Raw genomic sequence first — 18,267 nt, forward strand, 5'->3', positions numbered from 1 at the left:
GGGGGTGGGGAGGAGGCAGGGCACAAAGCAGTGAAATCAAAGCAGCTCTGCCTTAAGGCTGCAGAGATTTCCTTATCTTATCCTGCTGTTTCTAGGTATTGCAAAACATATGGCTCACCTTTAGGGGCAGTCCCCAAACAGTGGGAGATGTTGCATCCCATCTGTGCTGCAGCAACTGGAGGTGCAATAACAAGGTGAACTGAGGACGCCAAGATGACTGTGTTTGAACTCAGTGCTGGTTTACTGAGGTGGTGTTGGGGGGAGGGTGGTGGGGCACACTTAGTTTGGGAGGGTTTTTTACCTGCCATGTGGATGTGCCTTACAAGTCTGAACACAGGTTCTGCTGGAGAAAAATTGTTTTGAGGAAACTTGGTAGCCTGAATCAGGAGTAAAAATTTCAGGATGCTAGATATTGGGAAAAGCAAAGAAAGGAGGAAAAGCTAAGCATGAAAGCATTTCTCTGTCTTCCACATTTTATTCTGGCAGCAGCTGAACTGGCTGAATAGGCTCCCGTCCCCCACTGCTCAAAACTGTTCAGCGTTGCTCCCACGAGATTTGGTGGATCATGTAGTCACTCTCCAACCTGACTGGTTCACTATAATCTACCTTAGTTTGGACACTTTATAACATTAACTCTCTGAAGTCTTTAGTAAGAATCTTCTGGACATGAGCAGTTGTTCCACACACGCTGAGGGGCAGCCATGTTCAGCAAGAATGTAAGGGAAGAGGGATTACGAGGAACAAGGGAATAATGCTACACCAGTGAAGCTTCACTCAGAACAAGAAACTTAATGACACACTGAAATTGCACACTGTGGTGGATAGAATGGAGAATGTAGTTGGACTTACCCTGATGAAAATTAACTTTTGCATACCTGTTCCCCAAAATTTCTAAGCCAAGCTTCTAAGCCTCTAAGCTTATGCCACAGAGTTTTCCTAAATAATTTCAAAGGCCAGGGCAAAAAGTGGCTTAACACCTTTGCATCTCAGTAAAACACTCTAATGTAAACAAAATCTGTAAACTGAGATGCAAAAGGTCTCTTAATCATTTTTTGCTATAATTATTCTTTTACTTCAATAAGTCTTTGTATTAGGTCCTTCTTTTCCTGCAAGACAACCACTTATAATAATGAAGACTGAATATTCATACCCAGCTTTAGGCATTAGCATCCATATACATAAATTGGAATCAAAGTTAAGTGGCATGAGCATCCCTGACGTGTTCTGTCATGATATAAAAAGGATCTTTTTCATTTGTTACAGCAAATAGAACTAGCTATCTTCCTGTGCAAATACTTGTTCTCATTTTTCATAGTTTTCTCAGTTTGCAGAAGGAGAGTTTAGCTTGCAAGATGAAAAGACTGACAGGTTTCCAGAACTGCAGGCTACTTCCCTTTGGTTTTGAAGCCAGTGGCAATTGCACTTCTGAGACCCTGGGAAAAATCACCTTTTAATGCTGACTAAAAGTAACATCACATACTGTCTGCATAAAGTTCAGTGATATAAATGTACAGGAAGGTGTAGTACTGTATTAGGGCATGCATGTATATATACAAATATGAATAGTCTGCATTGCAATTTGAATTATTACCCTGATCTGTATGACTTTCAGGTGTTCCTTATTTATTAGTTAGCATTTCAAAAACCAGACCTACTATTGAACAGACCTAAATGTATTTATTTAATAACATTAGTGCACAAGTAAGCATGAAATGCTGTGGAATACTTCACGTTGATGGAGGTAATAAAAGCCTTTTCCCCTTTCCACTTTTGAGCTCCTTGCAAGTTTTCAAGAAATAACATTTGAAGCAACAGGATCAGGGCCTTTGGACCCTAATGCTGGAGTAGCAAGGCTGAGGAAGCTTTGGGGAGAAGGAAAGCAACTTAGCTTTGCAGTTTTCTGCATTTTAAAAGTCCTTCTCCCTCTTCAACAAGTTTAACTAATTAGTTGAGTTTTCAGAATTTGGTGTGGTTTTGCATTTGTTTTGTTCTGTTGTGTGATTTGATTTTATTAGAGTTTTGAACCTTGATGCAGGTTTTTTTTCATCATGGCTTTAGAAAATACTTGAGGAACTTTACTGTATGTGAACATACCATGAAGTAGAATGATGTATTGACCAAATGGCTTGGGTATACACTTGCTAATACTGAGATATTGAGTATGCTCTCTCTGTGTCCCTTCAATGAATTTGTCTGAACAATAATTGTAAATCTGTGAGCTTCATTAGCTGAATACCTCTTGAAGCAGATAAAAAATTGAAATGAGAGAAAGCAAAGATGAATAGATCATACCATTTATGGTGTCAGAATTGCATTAAAGCACAGAACATAGGTATATTGAGAGATAATCTTTTACTGAATTCATTAAAGGAATTTATGCTCATCTTTTTACATAAACAAACTTTTCTAACATGTATATTGGTCAAAATTATCACATATGCTATCAAAAGAGGTGAATTTTGTTTCAGTGTAGAGATGTGGATACCCATTTACTCCTGTATGGCATATAATGATGAGACAGCTACTATCAACCATCAGATTAATTAATCAGCTACTATCAACCATCAGAGTAACAAATCAACAGGACGAAAATTTATCAAAGTTATATTCTCTAACGTGCAGGTGGTAATTTTGAAGGGTGTTCTCCCTGAAATTTCACTTCTGCTGCTGACTCTTAAAATATTTTATTAAAAAGTTCCAGTGTGTTGAAATTACCTGTGTTACTGACCAAGTCCAAGGACTGGCTTCCTCAGATGAGTGCTCTTTACCACCAAGTCTGTGTGATGTCCATTGACCTGTTACTTCACCCACATCTTTTGAAATGCTCAGTTTTTTCACAGCCATGTTTACTGCAGATGATTTCATATTCCTTCTCTTTTCTTAATTTAGTGTATTTCTCTAGCCAGTATTCTCAGCTGCATTTTTTTATATCCAGACAGTATAACCTATTAATCTGTCCTGCATTTTAATTGGGTGTAGATTAAAATTCACATACATACCACTAAACTGTAATTTAATATAAATAGTTTTTACTCCTATATCTCTACAGTGATTTAGGTAAAAGGAAAAGGTAATGTTGAAAGAGAATCTGCAGTGTAACCAAAGCATTCTGTATCTTTAATCATCAGTCTTAGCTTTGTTATAGTTGCTTAACCAGCATAAGCTTTATATCATCAGAAGGAATGCCTCATATTTGGTATCTTTAAGACCTTGGATCTGTCTGGATTCAATATGCAAGTTGGTGCCCTGGTGTTTTTTTATTAAACTCCATATTTTCTATGTAAATAGCACAACAATCATCTGTAATTTTAGTATGCAGAGATTCTCACTGTAGGATCCTATGATAATTCGGGACTTTTGAAGGCCCAACACCCAGGTTAAAGCAGAGCAGCTTTGGGGTTAGTTATGGCTGTTCTAGGTCTGATCTAGTCAGGAATCCAAAAATAGAGACTACACAGAAATTGTCTTTCAATAAAATTCATTATCTTTCCGATGCTAAAGACAATAATTACTGAATATAAAAATAATTTTTCAAATGTATATTACAAAGGCTGCTCCTTTTTTAGATCAGTGTGTTAGGTCACTTCTGCCATGCTTTTTAGAACAGGCAGTTATTTGCACTCCTGAAATGCTCTGCATTTTTGTGTTTGCTTAACATGGCATGTCCTTCCAAGTGTACACTTCCTACCACACAAAGTATGGATGTTAGTGGACTGTGGGTCCAGTCATTTTTAGATGTTTCATTCCTAGATGATTCCTCTTTTCCCCAAACTCTTCTTTGCTGCCTCTATTAAAAGACCTTGAGAATTCAGTGCAGCTATTTAAATACAAAGCTGCTGTACATTTGCCCCTGATTTACAGGGAAGAATCTGTATATGTAATAATTCTGACAGTGCTTTAAAGAGATACTATTTACCTCAAGAATTTAAAAATTTTCTCAGAGCTAGTACCCAGGAAATTCAGTTTCACTGACAGTATAGCAAGTTTCTTCATAAAGTACACAAATGAAGGCAATGTTCATTATTACCTGGCAATGACAGTTTCCTAGTTAGGAAATTTAGGATCATGATCTGTTTTATTAAAGATTACTAAAAGCAGGAGAAGATTTTTTTTTTTTTTTACATTTTTTACTGCAGAATGTTCTTTTGATTAGATCAGATGTTTGCTCTGCTCAGTACCACTGCATTTCAAAGGAGTATTTGTTAACAGGAGTGTGAAATTCTGCATTTCATGTGGAAGTGTGACTGACAAGTGTTGAGGTTCATATGGTTTGGGGCAACCCGTGCTCAGGATACTGTCTGCCCTTTGTGGGAGTAGAAAATGCACAAATACACTGAACAGAGAGGATGGGGCTGGGAAGGAAGAGGCTGTCCTTGTGTGACAGGCAGGCTGACTGCTGATGTGCGAGTGTCAGCGTCTCTGGGATGAGTTTTCCAGTTTCAGGCCGGAGGGAAGGAGTGGGTGGAGAGTTCATGTGAAACTGAGATTTCTGCTCTGGGGTTCACATGAAGAAATCTCAAGCAGCTCAGTATTTAATAACCTCCTTAGTACTTTAGCAGGTGGTGTAAAGACCTGTGATTGCATTTTTGAAAATCAAGTAGTGTCCAAGTAGCTGCTGTCCTTTTTGGCCTTGCTCTGAGCTTGGTGCTGCTCCCAAGGACTGCTGGCTGTACCTCACCCTGCTGCTGCTGCTTGATTCACCAGCTAAGTCAGGCACATCACTGAATATATTTTTACTTATCTATTTCTTGTTAAAAGTTCAAGTATAGCTTTTTTATTCACTCTTTGAATTCAGACTGGTGTCCACAGTTAATTCTAACTTGTGGTACTACTTTTAAGCTAATTTTTGTATGTTGGCTGTTGGCTTTACTACAAGCACATTGTTTAGGCTTATGTGGAGTACAAGAAGTACCAGTTTCTTGTTTTATTGTTTTTCAACATCAGTATTTTCTGTGTCCGTGAACAATCCAGAGGAAATAAACAATGAAACAGTGCTGCTACTCTAGCTGGATCCTGTGATTCCAAGCCAGAATGTGGATTATTGACCACAATATAATGGATCTAGAAGAAGGACACCTTTTAAAACCTTCTATCTTACTGGTCATTACCAGCTTTGTGGCTTTTTGTTTCTGCTCCCACAACTTCTTAGAAAGGAACTACAAGCATATAACATCCTAGAGGAATTTTTAAAATAATTTAAAAGAATTTGATGAGAATTTAGCATTTTTACAATTACTCCATTTCCAAAGTGTGGCACAGTTTGGAAGACCTTGGCTCCCTATAATTTCAACCTCTGCAGAGTTCCACTTATTGAAATCTGTCTGGAATTAAGTCACGGGGATAAAACGGGTTTCATTGCAACACTAGAAAATTCTGCCCAAGAAATTAAATAAATAATTGTTGTACTTTTATGAGAATTCTCTCACAGCTTGCAAAGTGGATAGATTTGTAGCAGCATGATGTTCAGTTCATGTGTATTCAGTATAACTCTAGACAGCTTTAAAATGTCTTTTGTCACCTCTTGTTCAGAAAGATGTACACAAAGTAAGTAGTATGAAGAAATTGTAGCTCAACAGCTGTAGTCAGGCCATCCTCAGGGGGATATGCTGAAAATTATCCTCTTATGCAAACTTCTCTTGAAACTTCAGAATGGCTGGAAAACTTCCAAAAGTCTTTTCAATATTTTTGTGTTTCCCTATTATTTTTGGCATCATATAGTTCCATAATGCATACATTTAATTTTCATTTTCTGCCTGATAGCTCCAGCATTTTATACTTAATGGACTGATCAAACAAATAACATTGGTCAGTACTGGGAAGAGATGAGTGGAAGATATGTCTGCTTCTCTCTCCACTCTTAATACTGGATTTTCCTTTGCAAAAATGTACAAGATAAAGCACAAACCAGAATGTGGGCTTGAGAAATATTATTAGTGGAATGGGTCCATAGCCAGTGATTCAGTCATCTGTCAGCCTGATAAATGGATTAGTGTAAGAGGTGTTCCAGTGGGGAAATGAAGCCCATAGGGCTTCCAGCTAATTATATTTAAGTTGTTTAGTACTGCTGGGAAGCAGCATCCAGGCAATTACTGAAAGCTTTGATGCAGTGTGCACTATTAGAGTGTGGGTTCAGAAACTCATTACCCTTTTGTGCTTGTGTTGGATGGATTCTAGGAAACTGACATGAAACAGAGAGCAGGAATCAATAACCTAGAAAGGCATTTTAGTTTGCTTCTGATCCATTTCCTGATTCAGCAACTTCTAGCCTAGAGCATTTCATACAATTGCTATAATGTAAGGAGGAAAATGTGACTAAAATATATTAATTATCACATATATATATACATCTTGTTACAGTGATGTGTAGCTGAGGCTCCACCCAAGATGAAGTTTCAGAAGGTCTTTTAGGAACAAGCTGCTCCTCTAATGCTGTGCCACATGTCCAAAGCCTGACCTTGCAGTGTTTATTGATGCCTCTGCAGCATCAAGATTGTATTACCCTGGTGCCCATGGTGTATCCCACCTTCCAAATCTCTTGGCAGCTACAGCTAACCCAAAACAAAAGTGATTATATTGGCTACACATATTAAACCTTGTTTAGGAGAGTTGTACTGGCTCTGTCTTTGCCGTGGGCTGCAGTTCACATTGCTGATGCACTTTGGGAAAACTCTGCAGGCTTTGGGTCATTCAGACATGGGAAACAGCAAATCCTTTCTGCAAATCCAACTGCTCTGCAGTTGGGCACCTCCAAGGTGTGCATGCTGAAAGCAGTGCAGCATTTGTGCAGCTGGGGGCCAAAGACTTCCAAGTTCATCCCTTACATTGGGCTGACAGATCTACTCAGGGTAAAAGTTACATGAATTAATCAAAATTGTGTGGTTTTCTTTTTAAACTTGCACTCACTTTTAAATCTGGTAATGGTGACTGCTAGGGCAGTGCAGAGGGGGCTGCATTTCTCCTCTCCTGTTTCTTCCTCTGTGCTTTTGCCTGAAGTAGAGCTAAGTAGGCAAATGAGAGCATTACAGTTCAATGCTTCTGAAAGGGATAATTCTTCTCCACCTACCTGCACTATCACAAAATTAATAATTAAACTCCTTTCTTTCTGTTTCATCACAACAGTCCTAGACTGTGGGGTTTGTTTCACGTTTAAAAAGTTCTGCAGAAATCTCATGAGTTACTCTCAAGAGAGATGTTTGGGGGTTTGGGTTTTTGAAATCTGCACTTGTTAATTAGAAGAATGATATTTGTTTTGCCTGAGGGTTGGTAAAATAAATCTTGTGCTATTTGATACTCACATATCTTTCTGATAAAGAGTATCAGAATTGCTGTGTTGTTGGCCACAGCACCCATGAATCTGTCCACATACTGCAAAAAGTCCTCTTACAGTAGTAAGCATTTCCAATGTTGGTACTAGGTTTGGTTGCTGACAGCTAAGCTTTTCATAAATCCATTGCTGTTGCTGAAAGTTCTGGCCTATTAAATAATGGTAGATAATTCATGTATCTCCTGTGAAACTATTACACATGGGAGAGAAAATATCTTCTACACTCAAATACACAGCTGAAGCAGAAAAAAGCTGAAGCTGTCCAAGTGTCTGTGCAGGCAAAGTGCTGACAGTGGTAAATGATTTTGAGAGTTGTTGCTGTCAGTTCCAGTCTGGCTCCAAGACTGGTTGGATTGAGTCATTGCTTGGGCTGCTAAGAGTTAATTTTTCTTGGGAGGGACCTGTGTAAAAGGCATAATACAGCCAAGGTAACGAGACAGTGCTTCTGAAATTCTTAATTTCATGATGTCCACTAGCTTTGACAGAGTTAGTTACGATGAAACATGAGAGGGGTTTTCACCTGCTGTTTTGTTTTCCCTTGGGAGACTTGCTTCAAAGGGGCAGCCCAGGCTCTGTGAGTTGCACCTGAGGAAAGACTTTCAAGGCTTAAGTATTTTAAGTTTTTGTGGGAAGATGTGGGTTATTTCTGAGGGTATTTTTGTTGTTTTGGCTTAGGTATTACCATGGGGAAGCTTTTTGCACTAGTACTATAATGAATATTTATTTCAACATTGATTTTCAGATTTTTAACAGATTCTAGACTTTACTTCATCAAATCTGGGCATTCATCTATGGTATGTTTAAAATAAAAAATCTCTCATAGTTTCCTTTAGAGGAAGCAGCTGTGGGGCAATAATAGATACATAAGTGTCTACAGCGGGAATTTTTTATCATAGCAAGACATAAACTGGTGTTTATTTACTCTATAAGACCTTAGGGCAAATTCATTAATATTCAGCGATTGTGTGGGTTTTTCTGAACAGAGATTGCAGTTCCAGTGCATAGGTACTCGTTGGAAACGTGATAGAGCAGCCCAGCACATTGTGTTGAAAATGATGGTCCTGCTTTCTGCTCTGTGTCTGCAGTGTTATCCACAGTCCTTGTACACACTGATCGCTGGTCATGCCCCATGGGAGCCACTGTGGTTATTCTGCTGTGATTATATTGATACATTATCTTAATCCATAAAGGAACTAAAACCCCAGCACATCACCAGGAGTTTGAATGTTGAAATGTTCTCTTCACTGACTTGTACACTTTTAAGAAATTGTTTTAGAAAATGCATTTTAGGTTATTTTTTGCAGAAGGGTTGCATAATTATTGATGTCCTGTTATAATCTTCTGTATAGTCATGATATACTTCCATATAGTGTAGTATACTCCACCAGGGGTAGTTTGAAAATATTGAAGCTGTTTATCAATTTGAAAGAAAGCAAAATATTGTGCACTAGGTATCCTGCATTTCCTTCCTAGAGATATAATGCAATCCCTGTTTTTTTAATTCAGTGTCTTTTGAAGATGGCCTGTTTAGCATTTAAACTTTCCTGTGCCTTTAAAGGCCAAAAGGGAGTGGCATAATAAATTAGTTACCCAGTTAATGTTTTTTTCATTATGAAAGAGTTAAGAGAAATATGCTGAAACAGGATAGTAATGGCAGTGGTTTGGTTTCTCCTCCTGTGTATTGTTTAGTAAAAAGAAATGAAATTATTTATCTGAAACTATGCAGAAATAGTACTTAAACAGAAATCAGATTGGAAAAATATTAAGCAGCTAAATGTATTTAGAGGAATTGAGTAGAATTCACTAGAACATCTTCCAAATGATGTGACTGATTATTCCAAGTTTAAATCAAGAATAAAACTGCTGTACTGTTTATGTGCCCTTACCCCAGCCACCCGCCCAGCCAGTAATTTCAAGTGCCTCCTATAAATCTGGCCCCCAGTTTCAGTTTCCTGAAGTCCCTCAGGTGCCTGCAAAAGGAAATCTCCCTGTGAAGCAGAGGATAAATGGACTCTGGTCTGTGGCCCAGCAATTCAGCCCTCCTCTAGGGAGCATCCCTTCCCTGGCTCCCCAGTGCCAATGGTGCTGTGCAGTTTGTCCCTGGCACGGGGCTTGTGCTCTGCCCTGGCCAGGGCAGGAGAGGCCTCAGGGCTTCCCTTGAAGCTAAGCTGGCACTGGGGACAGTCACAGGGGGTTGGTGGCTTACTGCATTCATCAGCTGCCCACGTGGGAGGTGGTGCCAGGGTTTTCCATGGATTTGCTCCACAGAGGTTGTGTCCAGGGGAGGAGCTGAGATGAGGAGATCAATGAAAGTGTTTGCATAGGTTGACTAATGTGTTTTCAGACATAGTGCAAATCCAAAGTCAAACCTTGTGTACCAGATGTACAATTAGTAAAAAGGAAAAAAAATTTCAAACTTTGATTCCTGGTTGACATTTAAACATGGTTACATTTCTTGACATTTAGCAGCCCAAGGCATAGGTTAGCGACAGCACCAATGCTAGCTAAATTAAGACATCCAATAACTTTCCCATCTTTTGCTAAAGGGGTGAAATTTTTAAGCTTGCTCACTGTGACACCAGTGTAGCCTTTAGGCCATAACTTGGTTTTATTTCCTTTTCTTTTTCCTTTGTCCCTTTACAAGAAGCCCATGTCACCTGTGTGCCCAGAGTGAGCTGCTGTTGCAGGGACAGAGCTGTGAGCAAACTGCTCTGAGGCCCCAGCAGCTCCTGGGTGTTGGCTGAGGTGGGGAACTGCTTGGCTAACCCAATGAAATACCCCACTAAGAAGGTTTTTCTGCCCAGAAAGCTTACTGTCCACAGGGACAGGACTGGCAGGTAGTTAATAATGTGAAGCACTGTGTTTATTGCTCCCTGCACAGATTCAGAGAGCATCATTTGTATTGCCTGCCTTCACTCATCTGACTGATGCCCCAAGTGACCCTTGTGAAGAGAGCTCCTGCTGCCACTCTGCTGTGACTGAGTCCTTTCAGCTCATGGGGGACACAGTAAGCTTCCTAAATTAGCAGTCAGAGTATTGTCCCAGCAGAATTTAGTCCACCTGTCTGGAAGGATGGCGGTAGCTCTGTGACTCCACATGGCTTGAACACACTCCCTCTGTCACTTTGCATGTGTGTTTGTATGCACATGTATGCACCAAGTATTTGCTGGCACCAGCAGCTCAGCATGCACAGTGCTCAACACCACCCAGTGCTTTAGTTACAAAACCAGACAATTGGTTTTCATCATAATATATTTAATTTATGAGCAGGAAAGGATGGCTGCAGCACCTAATCTCCCTTTCTCTGTATTGCAGACTTGGTCTATCTGTATGAAACACAGTAACTTCTGTATGGCTGTGGGATGTCTTGTGTTTTCACAAAAATTCATCTTCTAGGAAAGTTCCACTAAAGCTTGGTATCAACCAGTGGAGAATCTCTGCATTCTCCTTTGGATAGTTGCACTAATGGTTAGTCACAGGTGATGGAAAGCATGTGCTTTATTTCTCATTTGAATTTCTTGTCAACTTCCAGGTGCTGATTTGTTTTCTGCAAACCATTTGCTAGATTAACAAGCCAGTTGGTGCTTAGTGTATTCTCCCAATGAAAATATTAGGTGCTGTAATTAGGTCATCTGTCTTTTTTTCTTTTTTTGTTATAAACTATACCAGTAGAACTCTCCAGATATTTCATATTAAAGTACTTTGTACCCTGTTCTAATCACTTTTGCAGCTGTATTCTGTCATCTCTGGTGATGGATTATTTTTCAATTCTTTGTAAATTGTGAAGACCTTATTCTACTGTAAGTAATTATAGTTTGTAATGCTAATATTACAAATGAATGTTTAAAGGAACATTTTTGTCTTTGTCTAGTATTTATTTCACATCTCATATTAGTATTTACTTCTGTATGAAATTGGATTTGAAGAAACTCTTGTTATTGAGTAAACCATTGTGGGTAGGGCCATATGATACTATATGATTATTGCAATCATCAATATATGTATGTTCTCACCCAATCATAAGGGAAATATATGTACCTTTTAAGCTTCACTGACACTTACAGGTAATAAAATGATAATAATCACATCTTTTTGCCCCTAATATGTCTCTTTCACTTTACTTTTCACTTTTTCAGTAGAGAGCTGGTATTTGCCAAAAAGTTGTCTTGCAAGGTAGCCAAAGCTGGCCTTAGCAAAGGATGTGATTAGCTCCTCCAGCCTGTGTACCAGTGCTGCCTGCACTGCTGCCTCCCGCCTCTCCAGCATTGTAGCCTTGACTGATTCTGTCACTGGCAGAAACCACCCGTGATCCAGTTTATAAGATTTGTTAACAGAACAAATGAAAACATGACCCAACCAGTTTATGAGTGGAATTATGACAGAAAGCATTAATAGAATTTCTTCAATAACCCTGATTCATCCACAGTGCTACAGTAGGACTATCTGGTATTCTGCAGTGTCCTTTAAACTCCAGGAATCTTGCAGAAGCCTTCATTCCAGATGAGCCAGTTATTTCCTTGGTATTTGACATGAGAGCAGGCTCAGTACATCTTAGTTACTGTTGCATAGCATAATGTAGGGGTATTGAATAGAGATAATTTTAGTATAATAATACTCTTAAATTTTTTCCCGTAAGACATGGGAAATCCTCTAATTGTTGCTTGGATTTTCAGATTTTATATTTACACACAGTTATGCTTCTTGAGTATATTGTATTTTGCATAAATGTAACATGCTTCACAGGAAAAATGAGATGGGAGACAATAGTTGATGCTGCAACCCTGGTAGTGCTCAAGGCCAGGTTGGATGGGGCTCTGAGCAACCTGGTCTAGTGGGAGGTGTCCCTGCCCATGGCAGGAGGGCTGGAACGAGATAATCTTTAAGTCTCTTCAAACCCCAGCCAGTCAATGATTCTAAAATTGAAAAAAAAAATAATTATGGAGAGTTGAGAACAGTCAACTCAGAATGCCACCTGAGCATTAGGTGGTTAGGTACGTAGCCACATAGATGAAGATTTATATGCATTCAGTAGACTAACTCAGAAAAACTGTGGATGTCCAGCTGATGTACTGCAAATAGTTTGGGATGCTTCAGTAGGCAGGTGTTGTCCCTTGTGTAGTCATTCACCTCTGATTAGGGTAGATGTAACTCTTTCTGAAGTGAGTAGTTGTATTTGGTTAGATGGTGTATTTATGTCACAACGAAGTAAATGAGAACATGTTGTAGTGCTGCAGACTGAGAATTAGAACTGGATTTATGAAAGGTTTTCCTGATGGTGTGTTCAAATATGTTATATATTAAATTGATTACATCATGAAATGATACTTAATGAATAGTTTTTGTGGTTTAACTGTAGCTGGTAACTAAGTTCCACACAGCCACTGGCTTCATCCTCCTATTCACCCCAGTGGGATGGGGAGGAAAAAATTAAAGCCCATGTGTTGAGATAAGATGGGTTTAATAATGGAAATAAGTAATTAATAAGTAAAATCTAATACTAATTATAATATTAATAAAGATAATAATGATTAAAAGGGAGAGAACAAACCAAGAGAGAGCATTGAAGCCCAAAAAGGACAAGTGGTGCACAGTACAATTGCTCACTGCCTGCTGATGGCTGCTCAGCCCAGCCCCAGCAGTGAGCAGCCCCTCACAGCCAGCTCCCCCCAGCTCATACACTGGCTGTGACATTGCATGGCATGGATTGTCACCACTGTCACAGCTGTCCCAGCTGTGCTCCCACCAGCTTCTTGTGTACCTGCTCACTGGCAGAGCTTGGGAAACTGAAAATCCCTGATTCAGTGTGAGCACTGCTCACCTACAGCTACAACTTCACTGTGTTGCTAACATTACTGTCATACTGAGTCTGAAACACAGCACTGTGCCAGCTGCTGGGAAGAAAATGAGCTCTGTCCCAGACAAAAGCAGGACAATAGTTTTTTGAAAGCTGTCAGACATTTGTGTGGAAGAGGATAATTAATTTTAAAAGTCTGCAATGGCTATCTCATTTCACTTTACACCATTTAATTACTAAATTATGTAGGCAAAAATTGAGCATAAGACTTAAGGCTTGAAAATGAAGAATAAGAAACTAGTCAATATACATGGTGCTGGAATGGCAAGGCAATAAGAAATCAGGTTTTATTCATCATGCTTGTTGGCAGGCTTGGAAAAGTCTCCAGATAGGTTTATTATTGCAGATGAATGCCAGGCTGTCTTTCATGTTTGATTTTCATAAATGTTTGCCTTCAGCCTTGCCCCAAAAACATTCAAGAAGGTGACTCCTTTTGCCTACTTATTTCTTGCCCAGAGGTGATGCTCCATCAGTTTCCCACTGGAGGCTCTCTGAGGGAGCACTTCTGTGTGTCCCACTGTTCTGAGGCAGCGCACTGCTGTTCCAGTCCTGTGCTCAGCAGTGGCTCTGGGTGGATTGCTTGCTCTTGTTATACTTGACCAGAGAGGCTGAACATTGTTGAGTCAAGCTCATGGTCTATTTGGATCCTTCCAAGCTCCTGAAAAAGTACCTGGCTTTGCAAAGAGCTCAAATACTGTGTGTCACTGGGGACTGCCCTCACCTTTCTAATTCTTTTGGTGATGGGTGTTGGGTTTTTTCCCCTTACAGTTTAGCTAAATCTCCTAATCTGAGAGCTTAGACCTTGATGAATGCCAAAAGCAAACGGAGTCAAGTGCTTGTGCTTTGCGGAAGTGATGGGCACTGGTTTGATGGGCACTGGTGTGATGGGCACTGGTTTGATGGGCACTGGTTTGATGGGTGCCTCTCTCTCGTTGCAGCCCCCTCACGTGTCAGATGTGGTGATCTCCATGGTAACTCAAACCCCCAGACTCTGGACAGCAGCCTGCGAGGAGCAGCATTCAGCAGCTCAAGGGTCTCACGACCAGGTAAGCCAAAAGGAGTCACCAAATAAGAGCTCACCTCTGGGGTGCCACTCCTGTCCTGTCAGGCTTTTCCTTGGGGAACTCACCCGGGCAGTCAGGCTCTGTGCACATAGGTGTTGGTGGACTCCTACCAGTGTTGTCACTTAAGGCTGTGACAGTCCCGCTCACTTGAGCAGATGCATTTGACAAAAATCTGCATTTGTTCGGGTTTGGTTTTTAAGATACAGATGGAAGAAGCAAAACAAAGAGGAACTGTACAATTCTTTAAGTGGCTTTGGTCTTAAGTAATTGCTATGGTAGGAAACAACCCCAAAAGATATCAACAGTAAGACCTGTCTTGCCACTGTACCTACTCCACCGTCACTACTGCCCAAGCTGTAACTTGTGGCCTCAGCAATCTTGTTCTCCTACAGTGGACCAGAGACAGCTTCTTGTTCATGTGACATTCATTGGTTTTCTGCAGCATTTTCAGATTGCTGCTGTGCTCTTTCCACATGAGTTTCTGTGCTAATGGCAGCATGTAGGGCATTCTGATTAACATCTTAAAAGATGCAGAATTCATCCTCTTTTTTTGTGAATAATGGAGAAAGAACAAGATGTTTGTCATTTTGGGAAAACAGTGCAGGGATTACATAACTTTATTCACTTCTCCAGTACTGCTAATGCTGTGGACTAGGGTAGTATTGCTGGTCTTATGCACTTAGATGTGTGGGAAGTTGGTTGCTCCCTTTTGTTGTCAGGCTTCACTGTCATTTGTATTGAGTTGTTTCTGTCCCATTAAGATTGTGTGTATTTTGTAAGTCTGTGGCTTCTGTGCACTGTTTTCTGGGTATTACCTGAATTATTTCTTGCTTCCTGCGTAAGTCCACTTGGCTGTAATACACTGTGCCCATCGTACAAAGAAATCCGTTATTATTCTGGATAACAATTTGTACCTTTACTGACCAGTTTGACAGTTTCTGTGCCATTATTGCCATCAACAGTATTTACTTCTGAATAATTGATGATACTCTTAAATAGTGTTGAGTAAGTTCTGGATGATTTTGTTGGAGGAATGCAGAGCACTTTTTCAGTTATTATTTCCTGGTAACAGCTACTTTTTCATATGTATATCTTAATCACATCTGATGAGACTGATAATAATTTCTTACTCTGAGTTGTGTGCGGCTGTAAGATAAATGCCATTCAAAGGTCTGTGTGTTTCATTTATGGAATAACATCTGCTGACCAGAGTTTGTAACTTTATCAGATGATTAGATAAAAAATTCTCTATTTTATTTAGCAAATTTCTGTTAAATGGTGTTGACTGGTGTCAGTTTTGTTCATATAATTTCCCAGTGAATTTATCCTTTGGAAGTTCAGTGGTTATTTTCCCTGAGATTAGTAATGGCATAGAGCTCTGTAATTACTGAGAACATACTGCTTACCATCCTCAACCATTAGCAGAAAATGCTAGCAGCCTTACTGAATTTCTGTGATGCTCCAAAATGTATTGAAAATCAGCATCATTGAAATGATCCTGTCACAAACATTCTGAAGACTCTTAAGGCACAAACTATTACAGTGTACTAATTTAAAGTTGACTTTTAACATTTGTTTTGGTTACTAACAGCCTCTTTATCCCTAAAAATGCTTTCCTTCTACTTAGAAGAAAGTATATGTTGCTTGTTTGGGGTTTTTTGTGTAGCATATTTGTATTCCTTTAAAACATGAATCCCAAGTTGGAGGTCTTCTGCTGTTTCAGTTAGCGAGATTTTCCCATTAGAATTAATTTCATTGGGTTTTCAAGTATAATCTGTATTTCAAGCTAATTACACCCTTAACCCAGAATAGGAATATGATTTTTTTTTGCCACAGGTTGCCTTTTTTGAGCTATTTAATCATTACCTTTGGTCCCTGGTGGCAGTAGGGAAGTGAGAGCTGTGCACATTTTTACCCTTGTACTTTCTCCCAAGTGCAATTTTTTCCCTAGTTTACTAGGCTAATGAACTTCCATGCTTGCTATTAACTAAACTGTTTCAGATACCAAATTGTAATTACACTCTGGGCCTGTACATTTAATATGTATTCTAGCAATTAAATTTGGGAGTGCCTGATGAGTTACTACTGACTGCATGGCATTTCTACTTCTCTCAGATGAATGAGATTCACAGTTCTTTCTGTGTTTCACAAACACAAGCAGATCATCCAGTTCTCTGATACAGTTTGGTGGTTTGCTTTACCTCAAATTGCAAGAGTACATCGTTCTGGGGTCTGCTAGAAGTTCAAGACCTTGACATCCTGAATTATCAGTAACTTTGAGGAATAATGTGCTAATAATGTAGAGTACCATCTTCTATACCTTTGTCTGGCTCTTAGTGGTGATGTCCCCAGCACTTAGAATGATAGCTATTGTTAACTGTTGTTGGTATGATAGGTGTGACAGTGATAAGAGGTCAACTCTATCAGGAATATCTGGGATATGTTATGTGAATGACAGTATTTTGACTGGAAAACCTTTTAAAATGCAAAATAAAGCAAACAGATGAGGTGAAATTACATGTCAAAAAATGAAAGGTTGGGGAAGCTCAGTTTGAAAAAGTAGGAAAAGTAGATGTGTGCACATGATGCCTAGGAAGAAACAGGTCATCTTTTCCTAGTTTTATGTTTCTTGTATGAATTAGTTACTTTGAATTTAAGAATAAAATAGGATGTAGTGCAAGGTACTTAAAATGTATCAGCATATCAACAGATTTCTGTTGTTCAAAGAGCTTGGAATAAGTGCAGTTTAGGAATATCACAAATGAAACGAGGTAGTGCAAGTTGTGACTGTTGGTAGAAGTGCAGAGGCACAAATTAATTAAAAAAAAAAGTTCATTGTTTTTTGAAAGCTTCCAGTATTTTTTCATAAACATTTATTTGGTGTGATTGAAAAGAATGGTCCATTATCCCTAAGTTAGCATTGAGATACTTTATTTTGAGGAAATATGTGTCTTCTTTTTGCATGAGAAGAACACTGCATTTTATACAAAGAAATTAAGAGAAACTATAAACAAAAAGTTTGCTTGCAAATGCATGATTTGGAAAAGTACCATAATACCCCCATGCATACTGTTCTGTACACAGCTTTTATAATTTTTTTACAGTTACTAATTTTTAATGATTTTTTTCCAATTTATTTAGAACTTCATAAGTTATATTGCACAGGTATAGGGTACAGAGACTTTCTGTATGTTAACTGAAGTTACTGTTGGCACCCGTTCGCACCAAATAATTTTACTGGTCAGTTAGATTTATGGACTAGAAAATCAAGCTGCTTTTAAACAATATCCTTTATAATTCTGAGGTTTAATTAATAAACTCTGTATTGATTTTGTTTTCTAACATCATTCCTCAAGTGCTGCCATCAAATAATATTGCACCTGAGGGTGTACACATGAACTATTCATAGAGTGGTTATTCTTAAAAGTCTAATGGCATCATAACTGTTCACTGAAAAATAGTTAACTGTTGGAATAATATTTTTTAAATAAGCATATTTTAAAAGAACATGAACATTCATTAAATTTGCAGCTGTTTCATGGCTGAAGTTGAGTTTTATTTGTGTATTCCCTGGTATTTCTCTTGCTACTTGGTGAGTCATGGTTAACTGAACTCTGATTTTATTAATGAAATATTAATTAGTACTTTTTGGGCTGTCAGCTAAGTCAGAAAAAAAGTATATGTAGCTAGAACATGGCCCCGTGTATTTTACATTGTGGTAGAGAGATGAAATTACTATTCCAGTCATGGCTAACTTCTGAAATATTTCCTTTGAGCCTTTCTCTTACAAAGTACAGTTTTAAACTACTGCTGGTGGAATAAAATTATTGTGCTGCCTTTTTGTTTTTTTTAATCCTATGTCTTTAAAACAGCTAAGGTTTCAAGGAAGGTTTTCAATGATAGTAAAGAGGATGCTAGCATTGCAAATAGAGGTGGCAAAATGCCTTATCCTTTGATTTTTAAACTAAGCTGCTGATTATTTAAGACCTAACTGAGACCTTGTAGGACTGAACTGTGATAATGCC

The 18,267-nt window shown here is 38.9% G+C and overlaps 1 protein-coding gene across 3 annotated transcripts in view; it reads left to right on the forward strand.

The window, feature by feature from the left end:
- TBL1X (transducin beta like 1 X-linked) overlaps window positions 1-18,267 on the forward strand; it is a 191,410-nt gene that overhangs the window by 88,817 nt on the left and 84,326 nt on the right. For 2 of the 3 annotated variants that reach the window (XM_058825108.1, XM_058825110.1), the window contains one exon: window positions 14,117-14,224. The exons of the other annotated variant lie outside the window; for it this stretch is intronic. The gene's annotated coding sequence lies outside the window, so the exon portion shown is untranslated. Of the gene's footprint in view, window positions 1-14,116; window positions 14,225-18,267 lie in introns of those variants that run through there. 3 annotated transcript variants of the gene reach the window in all.

Source organism: Ammospiza caudacuta, chromosome 2, assembly GCF_027887145.1.
Source record: "Ammospiza caudacuta isolate bAmmCau1 chromosome 2, bAmmCau1.pri, whole genome shotgun sequence".
Lineage (NCBI taxonomy): Eukaryota > Metazoa > Chordata > Aves > Passeriformes > Passerellidae > Ammospiza > Ammospiza caudacuta.